This window comes from Ostrea edulis, chromosome 5 (assembly GCF_947568905.1).
Source record: "Ostrea edulis chromosome 5, xbOstEdul1.1, whole genome shotgun sequence".
In the NCBI taxonomy this organism is placed as follows: Eukaryota; Metazoa; Mollusca; class Bivalvia; order Ostreida; family Ostreidae; genus Ostrea; species Ostrea edulis.
This window is the reverse complement of record NC_079168.1, coordinates 82,120,719-82,132,939: the sequence shown is the minus strand read 5'-3', so window position 1 is coordinate 82,132,939 and position 12,221 is coordinate 82,120,719. Positions and strand designations below refer to the sequence as shown.

The following is a 12,221-nucleotide window of genomic DNA, read 5'->3' as shown; positions in this document are numbered from 1 at the left end:
ATATTATCAAAAAATAATATCCGCCCGCGTGTTCAAAAATATCCGTAAATATTTTTTTTTAGTTTTTACAACAAGCGCACAAATAACCTTGATGTATATGCTGACAAATGACAGAAGCGCGGGCTCTCGAGAAATTTCCTAACAGTGTAATACGGTTAAGTTATTCATGATGTCTATCTTAATATGTACGATACTTCATAACACTGGGTTGGAAGTTGTTCCTTATGCTGGAATCGAACTGGAAGCCGATGAAACTTTTGAAGCGCTATTCGATGCCACTATTTAGAGAACATTGCATTGATAGCGTATGATTGATTGTTTGATTAGCCTGAAGTCTCTCTTGAGAATATTTCACTCACATGAAGATGTTACCATTGCCGGTGAAGGGCTGCAAAATTTAGGCATATGCTCAGCGCTTATGGCACTGAGGGATCTTTATCGTGCCACACCTGCTGTGACAAGGATATCAGTTTTTGCAGTCCTATCTGAAGGACCGCCCCATTTATTCGCCTCTTACAACAAGCAAGGGGTACAGTGATAGATGACTATTTTAAACCGGACCGACAGTTAATGACAAATTCACAAAAGGTTTGGTGATGTCATATCAAAATTCAAGAAAATGCTCAAAGCGATGCAATGGATATTGCATTTGCAATGAATGTCAAAACTGGATGTTTCCCTAGCAATATGCATATCTCTGAATCGAAAGTTTGTAGAAATGAAACTTAAATAAAATTCTTCAAAAAGACCTTATCAGTTAATGTTGCAAAGTACATGTATTAGGTATAAAGAAAATAAGTCTTTGAAACCTGAAATACTTCTTATTTATTGTAAACTATATCAACAAAGTTGAAAAATATTAAGTTTATGTGGTAAACAAATGATATCTGATGATTTTAGATCTTTATTTTTAGGCGCCCACTTTTTAAAATCACACTTAATTCAATTAAAAATATTTATATTTCTTGTATTCGCTCGCCTCATAATTTTTATCTCCAAAATTAAAAATAATATTTGTAAAATAATTTCGCCCTCTCGCCTCACTTTTTTTGTATGAAAATCCGAAGAACTATTTTACAAATTGGTGTGGCCTCACTCTAAAGAATTTGTTATCTAATATTTTTAAAATACATGTTTTGTTATTTGTGCACACAAAATAATGTTAATGATTTATTAAAAATAAAACAACGATAAATATTAAAAATGTTTTTTTGGGTTTTTTTCTCCCTACCAACCCTAAATTTTATTTTTAAAATCCGTAAACCAATAAATTAAAAAAACTGTGGCCTAAATAACAATGCTTTAAATTTGTGTGGTTTTTTCCCCAATGTTACAATATAGTAGTGTTAAATCTAAAGCAAACTAGCATGGTGCCACGCCATACCCTTTTTGGCTGGCGCCATGCCCTTTTTAATACTTCTCATTACCAGCTCGTTAGAGTTATCGCGCTTTGATGACTCTTGTGCGTCACTGGTAAGAAAATGCACAAGTCTCGCGAGCAAGTGCGAGATTAATGGGACATAAACAAAACGTTCATAGCACCCACCCACCCTTTAAGACTTAAAATACATGTTGTATTTTAAAATAAAATGATTATTGGTCAAACTGCATTTTTCAGATATTCTAACACTATTTTATTAAAGATGTTACATGTTTTTTAAACTCCACCACACCTATTTTAAACATTCCAAATAACGATCGATGTTCTCTGTCCTAAGTCCATCAATATTTTGTAAATTTCAAAATAGCTTCGATGCAGTTTGGAAACGCATTAGTTGTGTTAATTAGTGTTATAAGCGTCTAAAAAAATGCAGTTTGGAATATATATAACTTGTTCTAAAATATGGGAATTGAGGGGAAGGGGGGGGGGGGTGTACATGTACGATTACAAAGTCCATGCCATATGAACCTGTCCTAATTGTATGATAAATTAGAATGTCTTCATAGTCTGAAAGAATAACTTTAAAATAATATTAATTACAAGAAAAGTTCTTGTGTTGTTAGTGCATATAGGTTTTTCCCTTCACAGTTCTTCTTGCGATTGATGCTTTAAAAAAATATCGGTCAGATTTGGCAAATTTAGTACCATCTCTCCCTCACATAGTTTAATAAGTTCGTCTGTTTTCTTGTAAGAATAATCAATTCCTAAATTTGACTTTACAATTTTAATCAGTGTTGTGGTTTGCAGTCGGTTATAATATGTATTCGATACCATAATTTATATTACGTATGCTTAAGTAATGTGTTTACATTATGTTGTCCCGGTAGCACGACTTTACGCGCCTTTAATTTGAAGAGTTCCACTAATGGAAATGATAAGTATTGCACCATGCCCTTTTTTCCCTATAAATTTTTAAAAAATATTTGTTAATATAAACAATTGTTCTTTATTTCACATGGTTGATTAAAAAGTTTAAAATCAAGGCAGCAGGTATTAACTTTTAAAGAGGTTAAATGATTATTCTATTACTATCATAGTATGATAGTAATATAAGTGCCCAGAAATTGTCTTGCCGCGACGAAGAGTGCCCTTTTGAACATGATATGTGTGCCCTCTCTAGATCCTAGATTTAACACTATGCCAATTCGATGAGGTCTATGTCATCTTGTTTTGGCATAGACCCATTGTCTATACCAAGTTTTAAACCAATTTCGAACACTGTGGCGACATACAGAAAGAAGTCGCAAGGGTGGGAATACATAATTTTCTAAGAAAAGGAGAGTCAGAAGTTGTTTACAAAGCAATCACACTCTGCAAACTGTGAAAGTTAAAGGATTGCGATAGCTCTGTAGTAGAGAGTTTTCTTTGTGACTGGGAGGTCGTGAATTCGAGCCCCACTCAAACCTGAGACATAAACATAGGTGTAATTGCTCCTTCGCCTGGCATTTAGTTGTGAGAGACACAGGACTTTTGGATATGAAACTGACGTCCCATGTTGCAGCAGGCGTTGGCATGTTAAAGAATTCTTAATGCTACGACCGTAAGCGCCATGCATATGTCTAGATTTGCAGTACCTCACCTACAGTTAGTTTATCATTAAAGGTTTGTGAGAGCTTATGTTACCTGTTGCATTGTACATAATGTTGACCTGAAATGAATATTACTTATTGATTGTTGTTTTGTTGAAGAAAGTGCATTAGAAATTGATGTTTGTATTTGTACTAAAAAAATAAATACTTCAGGGTCCACATTATTCTTGAAATCATTTAGCTGCAGAACTGAAGCTATCTGAAAAAATATTTTGACATAACAGAGAGCTACAGAGCCACCCCTTATAAAAACCTTCGATTTACGGCGCACAAAAAGCTGCGCACGGTTGAGGCCTTATATCGTTGTATTCTTGAGTTACTGTCTCATAAATTTGATATCAAAAAATTCTTAACATATTTTCCTACTATACTTGTGTCTAAACATACCTTCGAATATTCATTAAAGCCCCACACGACCTGAGAACTCCCAGCTTCAAATGATTTCGTTTGTTGATGTAGCCATGTTAGGTAGCCGGTCAATTCGAATCCTGGTTAATTTCCATACTTGCACAATAACGTCTAGATGTGAACTAATATCCCCACAAATACTTTAGCTAAATATTTTAAATAATATATCATCCCAGTGCCTTTAAATAATAATTATTCAAATAGCTAAACTCACGGCAATGCGGCTTTCATTAGTCTGGTGCGGTCTCCATCCCTGCCACACGAGTGTTAAGGACCTTTAGAAAAACTTTATTTTTTTTTAATTTCTATAAATTATTCTTATTGATAATAAATGAAGAGCGAATACATAACATGTAACGAATTTTATGAATATATACTAACAACAACAGGGTACGAACTGACCCGGCTACCTAACATGGCTACGTCAACAAACGAAATCATTTGAAGCTGTGAGTTTTTAGGTCGTGTGGGGCTTTAATGAATATTTGAAGGTATGTTTAGACACAAGTATAGTAGGAAAATATGTTAAGAATTTTTTGATATTAAATTTATGAGACAGTAACTCAAGAATACAACGATATAAGGCCTCAACCGTGCGCAGCTCTTTGTGCGCCGTAAATCGAAGGTTTTTATAAGGGGTGGCTCTGTAGCTCTCCGTTATGTCAAAATATTTTTTCAGAGAGCTACAGTTTTGCAGCTAGAAATCATTAAGTTATTTTGTTTATCACTCAAAATAAGTCCCATAGGAATCGGATCCGGATTAGAATAGGTCCTCAGTACCCCTTACTTGTCGTAAAAGGCGACTAAATGGGGCGGTCCTTCGTATGAGACCGCAAAAACCAAGGCCCTGTGTCGCAGCAGGTGTGGCACGAAAAAGATCCTTCAATCCCTCCCTGCTCAAAGGCAGTAAGAGCCGAGCATAAATTTTGCAGCCCTACACCAGTAATGGTTATGTCTCCATTTGAATGAAAAATTCTCGAGAGGGACGTTAAACAATATAAAATTAATCAATCAATCAAAATAAAACTGAACCCCCCCCCCCCCCAAAAAAAACCCAAAGTTTTGTTTCCAGATCCAAACCGAAAAATCTGAACCATGACAGCCCTATCAGTCAATATTACCACAAGAATTCTCTGCATTACACTGTGTAAATATGTAATTCCATAGGACAATGTCACAGGATGCTGAGAAATTGCTGAATCACTGATTCTACACACACACAGGGAGGCCACATGAGGCTACACTTAACCTCGTACTGATTCTATACACACACAGAGAGGCCACATGAGGCTACACTTAACCTCGTACTGATTCTACACACACACAGAGAGGCCACATGAGGCTACACTTAACCTCATACTGATTCTATACACACACAGAGAGGCCACATGAGGCTACACTTAACCTCATACTGATTCTATACACACACAGAGAGGCCACATGAGGCTACACTTAACCTCGTACTGATTCTACACACACACAGAGAGGCCACATGAGGCTACACTTAACCTCATACTGATTCTACACACACACAGAGAGGCCACATGAGGCTACACTTAACCTCATACTGATTCTATACACACACACAGAGAGGCCACATGAGGCTACACTTAACCTCGTACTGATTCTACACACACACAGAGAGGCCACATGAGGCTACACTTAACCTCGTACTGATTCTACACACACACAGAGAGGCCACATGAGGCTACACTTAACCTCATACTGATTCTACACACACACAGAGAGGCCACATGAGGCTACACTTAACCTCATACTGATTCTACACACACACAGAGAGGCCACAGATGCACTGAACTTTTCTGCTGTTCCCAACAACTTTGTGTCAACAGAGGAGTCAAGAAAATTCCATTATGATGGAGTAATATACACAGAACAATTAATACTTATTTGTTAGAACTAAGGATAATGTTTATATATGTACACTATATTAAAACATATCCATGTAATCTGTGCTCTTTCACTATACATAAATTATCTATAATTACATGATAGGTAAATAGAAACTTGAACTTTGTTTTATTTTATATTGCAACTTGCAACAAGTTAGTGATATAAAGATATGATATTATGAAGATGCTAGTAGCAATCTGAATTGGCCGGACACCCTCTCCTCTTTCAATGTATTCCTACCTCACCCCCATTCAAGTTTTTTTCTATCAATTTATATAATTTCATACAAAAATGGCATGCTTTGAATAATCGAGAGTTTTGGTTTTTTTTAACTATTTCATGAAAATAAACATTATAATATTCAAAATTTGAATTTTATTCTTAAAATGGAACAACAGTTTTGGCATTCAAAAATATTCAGGGATCGAAATTAACTTTTTTCTCTACTTGCAAATTTTAGCTAGTGGATTATTTTCCAACTAGCAAAATTGAGCTTTTGTTAGCATTTTTCAATCGGCTGCTTTTTTTACAGGAATTTAAGAAAACAAGCATGCCTCTATATCAAGATATATGAACATTGAGAGTTTTTTATTTACCATTTAATGAATTATCTAACAATATATCATTGGTGCATGGTGAGGGTCATAGGGTACATTTGTGCAGCGTTCTCGCTGTCCAGAGATCTATCTTGAAGAGCGTCATCATCAATTCAAAATATATATTCAAAACATTTGGGGATTTTATTCTTTAAAAAATCTAGCTGAAAAAAGTCTAAGTGTTTGATTAAAAGATCTATACAATACAGCAGGACAGCGTCCACAGTGATGATACTTACACTTTTGTGTTGAGCAAACGCGGATGAGATCAACATGATTGTTATTTAAATCAGATGTCTCTGAGGCGCCCGAAGAACGCTTTCAAGAAGTACTCTGTCATCACTGACTGAGATGACCAAGACCTTAGTTATTCATTCTATCCACATTTACTTTTTCAATACGTTTATATTCATTCTGTAAAGTGTTTCTATGCACAAGGTTATATTATTGTAAACTTCAAACTGACAAAGTACAACCAATAAACCAAGGAAATCCGGAAAAAGATCGGGTTTTTTTCACTCACAAAAATTTGCGACCACTTGTGATTTGGCACTCGCAATTTCAATTTTTATCTCACATTTAACGAGTCTTTCCCCTTAATACCATTGCCTGAATATTCATAATAATTGAAAGTCAGCGTAGTCAGCAGAATATTATACAGCATGACGTCTATTTGAATTGCTTAGGAAGTACATGTCAAATGAAATTTATGTTCATATGTACCACTCATAAAATACAAATAATTGGTGTACAAAGAAATTATTAAACTATTATAGGAAATTATACATAATGTGGTAATCTGGAAGTGATATAAATATACAAAATAATAAAATAAAAGTGACTCAATACTTTTTGAATGTATTTTCTGTATGGATTTCTAATTTGACAAAGTCTAGATTTTAAATGTATGGTCCTGTAACCTAGATTTGAAGAAACTTTATTATTATACCTCAGTATGAGAATTCTATGCAACGCGTAATCTGATTGGTCTAGACAGTCACGTGCCAGAAAAGACAAAACTTCATATCTCCCTCTCAAACATCATATCTCCCTATCATATTTCCCCTTGGGCAGCTTCGTGAATTTTCCATAAATTTAACGTCAAAGTAGACGAAGTATATTATGACGTCACAATAAGTCCGAGTCATTCTACTTTCATAGTTCGTAAGGCACAAAATATGCGGGTCTCTGATATCGACTGATTTTGGTTGATATAAAAACATGCAAGTAAATCAGCATTCAAGGAGAATGGAAATACAAAAACTGGTTATCATATCAGTGTTTCGCTGCATGTACCTTCTATATATACGTTGACGGCGCGATGTTACCGTTAGGGCAATCTCAGCTACATACATGTACGATGTATAGATGAGCGGACTCCAATATCAAACACAATTTTGTTGTCTTGCTTTGTTTCGGTATAATAAACAATTTATTGCATGAATGTTCGGGAGATATGAAGATTTATTCACCCAAGAAAAATCATATTCCCCGAGGGCGTTGCCCTCGGGGAATATGATTTTTCTTGGGTGAATAAATCTTCATGTCTCCCTCACTATCATGCAATAAATGTATAATATTCACCACACAAGAATGTTTATTGTCTTGGAAGCTTGCAGCCTTGTTGTTCTTGAGAAGAAAAAAAAATAGCACGAGTTTCTGATAAAAACATGCCGAATTTCGCAAATCATAGTCTCGGTTGAATAACGTATTGACAGCGATACATGCAGTAACACCACAGGGCCATTGAACTTGAACTAAATTGATGAATATTGGCCAAGTTGGGTTTGCAAAACTTTTGCGAACTTGTGAGTAAATTTGCACACCCATCAAGTGCCAATATTTTAAAAGATCTATCAATTCTTTATTATATAGATGAACTAATATAATTTACATTCTTCTGTTGATAATTTATTCACTTATAAAGCATTATTGGCTACCAGAGCTTACCAAGCTAGAACTGGTCCGTGGCGTTTGTGACAGTATTGTTTACAACAAACCACACAATAACATTAACCTGTCGTTGGAATGTTTTGGTGTGAGTCCTAGCATTGGATGGAGAGTTGGCATTCAATGATCGCACGCAAAAATTCGATCTCTGGAATAAAAATTTGGGAACAATCATTGTAATATTCAAAAATTCATTTAATTTTTGTGTTGCAAGTGTGTTGAAATTTGCTGCTACTTTTTATGTGACATCTACTTTTGTTTGTTAGTGTTTTATTCTCTTCTCAATCTTAAGCCTTCTAGATCTGTATATTCTTGCATGAAATGTTTTATTTTTTTTTTATTTTTTTTGGTTAATCTGCGATATGTATGTGTATATATCTATAAGCATGCTATATGTCTTAAATTGTCTTTGATATACGTGATAGTCGGTTAAAAAGCTCTACAATAGCTAGTGCTTACTTGTTCAATGTATAGTTCCAACTTTAAAATAAATTTAAGTACACTGTACTTAAATTTATTTACTAAGTTAAAAATTATGCCTTTCTATTACACTATACTGGCTATTGAAGTGATACGATAATATACATATACTATTCCATTCATATTTCACATATCTGTGACACGATATAACCTCCATTAAAACACAAAGTGACACTTACATCAAACTTGTTTTAAAATGATCACCATCTTGTCAACTTTTTCTACTAAGGGCGGAAGACAAGATCTCACCTTATTGACAATGGCTACCATCTCAGATGATCATGACAAATTCCGGAACGAAGTTCCACCCGTGATTCATCGACCTTTAGAGCTCAAATAAATAGATACCCTTCAACTTATGTTCCAAAATTCGATTGTGGAAAATTCCGCATTGAAGTCGAAAACGGAAGTGAACAGACAGACCAGAAGCAGCCTTGGGTAATTCTAGGAACTCGACGACCTGATATCGCAGGGGGGAAATAAGGGGGGGGGGGGGGGGCATCGTTCATTATCACGTTATCAAGCAATGTTTCGCAGCCAGGGATAGGGTAATTGATAAATGGGATTGTAATTAGCTGTATTTGAATACATATTTATAAAATAATTGGATGTAACTTTCAATTACAATTAAAAATACATTTCAAAAAAGTCAAGTATTTTCAATTACATTCTTAATTCAAATTACATGATGGGATGAAAGCCTCTGATATTAATGTTAGACTGTTTCACTGTTTGTGCAATAATGTGGTGTCTCATTATGTCTATATATACTTGATGCACAGCATGGCCACAGTGCCCAGGGCTATCGGCGACAGTCTAATTTTGTTAAGATGTGAACCCCTTTCATATCCGAGAACAAAGGCACAAGTAGAAAAAATACCTGAGTAAGAGTTCACTTCATTCAGATATTGAATGTTAAGCAAAATACTCAAAAGCTTAAGGATGTACTCTACATCGTCATAATGGCTGACTTCTTTTAAAACATGAATGAAAATATGAGTATCAGCAATATTTGTCTATTAATTTCAAGAATTCTCGCCTAGTTGAGTAGCTCAGTAGGTTAACATATCGACTGCTGAACTGTAGATCACTTGTTCGAGTCCAGCAGGGGTTTTAAATTTTTCTCAGATTGCTTTCTACTAAAAATGCATTTTTTGACTAAATAAAGTAAATTTTAAAGTTTTCAATTTCAAAATAATGTTGTACATATCGTCCACTTTTCATCGATATCAAATTTCTCTGGTGTAGCATACATCCTTAATTAAGGACGAATCAAAGCAGACTTCGCGCTCAAGTATTCCGGGACATTTTGAAATAAACTTTAATAATGACTTATTAACAAGTATGAAGCGCCAAATTAACATAAATTCTAATGATTGACTATTCGAAGATATCATTAATTCAGTTGTTGCATGCAATAACTGAATTAATTCGCGCATCAATATTCAATTTATGAGAGCTATAAATTGATTTGATCAACGCATCAATTAAATTGATGAGAACATTAATTCAATGATGCGCGCATCAATGTGATGGAATTATTGCTCACAAAATTTGACTTGGAGCTCGGTATAAATGATTTGATGATCTCTTTAGTTATTTAAAGAGCTTTTGGGAAAGGAATTGTGGATATGTTGAATTGGAGACATCTCTGATTATACAATTGTTCTCTCTAAAAGAATTTTTGCGCGGATCAATCAAATTGATTGTATCATTAATTCATTTAAAGAAAGTAACAATTCATTTAATGTGTAGCATTGATTGAATTGATGCGTTCACTGTTCTCTTCATTTGAATTGTAGCGCGCATTAATTCAATTGTTGATATCGTCAATTCATTTATTTCCGAGTTGTCCAATAGTTATTTCCCTTTGTTGAACTCTTTACGCATGGTGAGGCGCAAAATTGTTTTCTTATTCATGCGAAGGGTATACAAATACGTATCACTGCGTTTATATATTGCCTTAAGTAAAGGATGATTACCAAACATCATGCAACCACCCGAATTGAAGGGACACACACATTTTGTAGGTTTATGAGTATTTGATAATGAAATAGCTCAAACAAAAATTGATAATCACCATCTTTCTTTGATAAAAGTATCACTTTAGTAAAAGAGGAAATAAATAATAATTTTATATTTAATTTGATGCCTTAATTCAAACAAATTATTCTTGATAGGATCAGTTTAATGTATACCAACAGCTGATATAAACAAAATTTACGCTTTCAGTACTTTTTTTCTTAATTACATAGCTAGTCTATACTGTATATGTATTTACATTCTGTACCCACCAAAGCTATCAACAGAATACTGAACGTACCTCCATCACAAAAGAGCTGATATCTTGGAATTAGCATATTATAGTGCGCATCAATTTAACAGAATAAAAATAATTAAGATATCTTCAATTATTTGAGTTTATGTTAATTTGGCGCTCTATAAAAAAGATACTCAACAAGTCACTGTTTCCTTCTAGAGCTTGGTCAACAAATTGAAATGGTCTTATTGGTGCGCGTGCTAACCGATCTACAAATGGTAAGCATATATGATATTCCCTTCTCTATGTTACATGCAGTCACAATGTGATGAATGCAACGTGTTTTCCAGAGGAATTCAAGTGTAGCAGTATTGGGTTTACTGATTTATTTAATTAACAAATCATTTTCAAGTAAAAAGTATTTGAACTGCCATTATATTTCATATGTCAGCTCAACATATTCCTGTGAACTCGAAAATAAACGTCACAGAGTCGTCCACATCTGCTTCATATATCAATATTTTATTGCATATATAAACGTTAACGGCAAATTAACAACTCAATTTTATGACAACCGGATCGGATTACTTCAACTTCACTATCGTCAATCTCCCCTATCCATGCACAGATACAGCAATATCCCAACATCACCTGTATATGGTTGTCATGTCTCTCTGACAGTTCTGAAACCGGGGCAGACTACTGATAGATAGGTTGATGTTACAAAGGGTTTAACAGTCTCGTTTAAAGTCAGCATTCTGTTGTCGTTATATAATGACTTAAGGGGGTACTCTTCATCGTCATAATGGCTGACTTCTTTTTAAAACATGAATGAAAATAAAAATATCAGCAATATTTGCCTATATTCATTTGAAAAATCATCGCCTATAACTCGGAGAGTTAGCACGTCGACTGCTGGACTGTAGATTGTGGGTTCGAGTCCAGCAGGGGTTACAAATTTGAAAGTTTTTAATTTCAAAGTATCGTTGTGCATATCCTCCACTTTTCAGCCATATCAAATTTCTCTGGTGTTTGTAAATGCAACCTATCACTTGGTCGAATACTCTCTGTCGTATTGTTTGACCGTTCTTTATATCTGAATTTGATTTAAAATTACTCTATTTGCCTTATCAAGATATAGGTGGGTGTGACAAGTCAATAAGGATGCTTATTCCTCTTAGGAGCCTGACTCTGGTGTTTCCTGGGGTCCGTGTTTGCCCTACTCTCAATTTTGTAATCTTTATGGAATTTGAGCATTCAATGTCTGCTCTTCGCTATCTTCACTTATTCATAGAAATGCGGTTTATAGCCACCCAGGTAGAACAGACACAGCCCGCCACAATGGCCGCTCTGATCATTGATTACTGTCTTAGGTCATTAAACTTCCAAAGTTTCCATGGACTTTATGATTGATTGATTGTATATCTTGTTTAACGTCTCTCGAGAGAATTGTTCACTCATAATAATAGAGACGTCACCAAGACCGGTGAAAGGCTTCAAATTTAGGCATATCCTCGGGGCTTACAGCCATTAAGCAGCGAGGGTTCTTTAGCATGTCACACCTACTGTGGCACGGGACATCC

The 12,221-nt window shown here is 34.8% G+C and overlaps 1 protein-coding gene across 5 annotated transcripts in view; it reads right to left on the bottom strand.

Moving 5' to 3' along the window:
* LOC125650085 (uncharacterized) overlaps positions 1–8,823 on the bottom strand; it is a 33,264-nt gene extending 24,441 nt beyond the window's left edge. For 2 of the 5 annotated variants that reach the window (XM_048878041.2, XM_048878042.2), the window contains exons 1-2: positions 8,628–8,823; positions 7,899–8,046 (exon numbers count right to left, since the gene is read on the bottom strand). The gene's annotated coding sequence lies outside the window, so the exon portion shown is untranslated. The remainder of the gene's footprint in view (positions 1–7,898; positions 8,047–8,627) is intronic. The other 3 variants (XR_008803324.1, XM_056166471.1, XM_056166472.1) reach the window with 3 other exon arrangements.
* Between the last annotated feature and the right edge of the window lie 3,398 nt (positions 8,824–12,221).